This window comes from Petromyzon marinus, unplaced genomic scaffold (assembly GCF_048934315.1).
Source record: "Petromyzon marinus isolate PM22_M1 ecotype Great Lakes invasive population unplaced genomic scaffold, UKy_Petmar_22M1.pri1.0 PM_G_Scaffold_8, whole genome shotgun sequence".
Taxonomy (NCBI): domain Eukaryota; kingdom Metazoa; phylum Chordata; class Hyperoartia; order Petromyzontiformes; family Petromyzontidae; genus Petromyzon; species Petromyzon marinus.
Genome location: NW_027423035.1, coordinates 4,667,501 through 4,670,000, shown reverse-complemented (window position 1 = coordinate 4,670,000; position 2,500 = coordinate 4,667,501).

Below are 2,500 nucleotides of genomic sequence, written 5' to 3'. Positions count from 1 at the left end.
ATAGTGCAGGTGCGATGGAAATCTTTTCTCGTTTTGGTGCGTGCTACATTTTTACGGATAGACCCCGTGAAACGCTAGAAATTGGCGGGGATGTGTCTCTTGTGGCTCACGGGGCTGTTAGGGTGGCACAGAAATCCCTCGGAATGGGAAAACGGGTAATTTTCGTGTTGCCACATTGCATGCGAACGGCATGAAACTTCCAGAGGCATTTGCAGCAGGAATGCATGTGCAGTCAAAAAAGTGAATATTTTTCACGGATAGACCCCGTGAAACGCTAGAAATTGGCGGCGATGTCTCTCTTGTGGCTCACGGGGCTGTTAGGGTGGCACAGAAATCCCTCGGAATGGGAAAACGGGTCATTTTCGTGTCGCCACATTGCATGCGAACCGCATGAAACTTCCAGAGGCATTTGCAGCAGAAATGCATGTGCAGTCAAAAAATTGAATATTTTTCACGGATAGACCCCGTGAAACGCTAGAAATTGGCGGGGATGTGTCTCTTGTGGCTCACGGGGCTGTTAGGGTGGCACAGAAATCCCTCGGAATGGGAAAAAACGGGTCATTTTCGTGTCGCCACATTGCATGCGAACCGCATGAAACTTCCAGAGGCATTTGCAGCAGGAATGCATGTGCACTCAAAAAATGTGATATTTTTCACGGAGAGACCCCGTGAAACGCTAGAAGTGGGCGGGGATGTCTCTCTTGTGGCTCACGGGGCTGTTAGGGTGGCACAGAAATCCCTCGGAATGGGAAAACGGGTCATTTTCGTGTCGCCACATTGCATACGAACCGCATGAAACTTCCAGAGGCATTTGCAGCAGGAATGCATGTGCACTCAAAAAAGTGAATATTTCTCACGGATAGACCCCGTGATACGCTAGAAATTGGCGGGGATGTCTCTCTTGTGGCTCACGGGGCTGTTAGGGTGGCACAGAAATCCCTCGGAATGGGAAAACGGGTCATTTTCGTGTCGCCACATTGCATGCGAACCGCATGCAACTTCCAGAGGCATTTGCAGCAGAAATGCATGTGCAGTCAAAAAAAAATTGATATTTTTCACGGATAGACCCCGTGAAACGCTAGAAATTGGCGGGGATGTGTCTCTTGTGGCTCACGGGGCTGTTCGGGTCGCACAGAAATCCCTGGGAATGGGAAAACGGGTCATTTTCGTGTTGCCACATTGCGTACGAACCGCATGAAACTTCCAGAGGCATTTGCAGCAGGAATGCATGTGCACTCAAAAACTTCTATATGTTTCACGGATAGACCCCGTGAAACGCTAGAAATTGGCGGGGATGTGTCTCTTGTGGCTCACGGGGCTGTTAGGGTGGCACAGAACTCCCTCGGAATGGGAAAAGGGGTCATTTTCGTGTTGCCACATTGCATAGGAACGCCATGAAACTTCCAGAGGCATTTGCAGCAGAAAGGCACGTGCACTCAAAAATTTTAATATTTTTCACGCATAGACCCCGTCAAACGCTAGAAGTTGGCGGGGATGTCTCTCTTGTGGCTCACGGGGCTGTTAGGGTCGCACAGAAATGCCTCGGAATGGGAAAACGGGTCATTTTTGTGTGGCCACATTGCATAGGAACGGCATGAAACTTCCAGAGGCATTTGCAGCAGGAATGCATGTGCACTCAAAAACGTCTATATTTTTCACGGATAGACCCCGTGAAACGCTATAAATTGGCGGGGATGTCTCTCTTGTGGCTCACGGGCGCTGTTAGTTAGGGTCGCACAGAAATCCCTCGGAATGGGAAAAGGGGTCATTTTCGTGTTGCCACATTGCGTACGAACGGCATGAAACTTCCAGAGGCATCTGCAGCAGAAATGCATGTGCACTCAAAAACGTCTATATTTTTCACGGATAGACCCCGTGAAACGCTAGAAATTGGCGGGGATGTGTCTCTTGTGGCTCACGGGGCTGTTAGGGTCGCACAGAAATCCCTCGGAATGGGAAAACGGGTCATTTTCGTGTTGCCACAATTGGCATACGAACGGCATGAAACTTCCAGAGGCATTTGCAGCAGAAATGCATGTGCACTCAAAAACGTGAATATTTTTTCACGGATAGACCCCGTCAAACGCTCGAATTTGGCGGGGATGTTTCTCTTGTGGGTCACGGGGCTGTTCGGCTCGCACAGAACTCCCTTGGTCCACCTGATTCGTGCATACAGGCAGCAACTAAAACTCTGTAAACCTGCTGTGAGGACATCTAAACAGTGGACCAGTGAGGCTGTGGAAGATTTGCGGGCGTGCTTAGACTGTACTGACTGGGATATGTTCACGACTGCTACCAATAGTCTGGATGAACTCACAGAGGCTGTGTACATCAGCTTCTGTGAGGACTGCTGTATCCCAACACGTACCAGGGTGAACTTTAACAACAACAAGCCCTGGTTCTCAGCAAAGCTCAAAAGGTTGAGGTTGGAGAAGGAGGAAGCGTTTAGGAGTGGGGATAGAGACAGATTCAAGGAGTCGAAGAACAGGTTTAGCAAAGC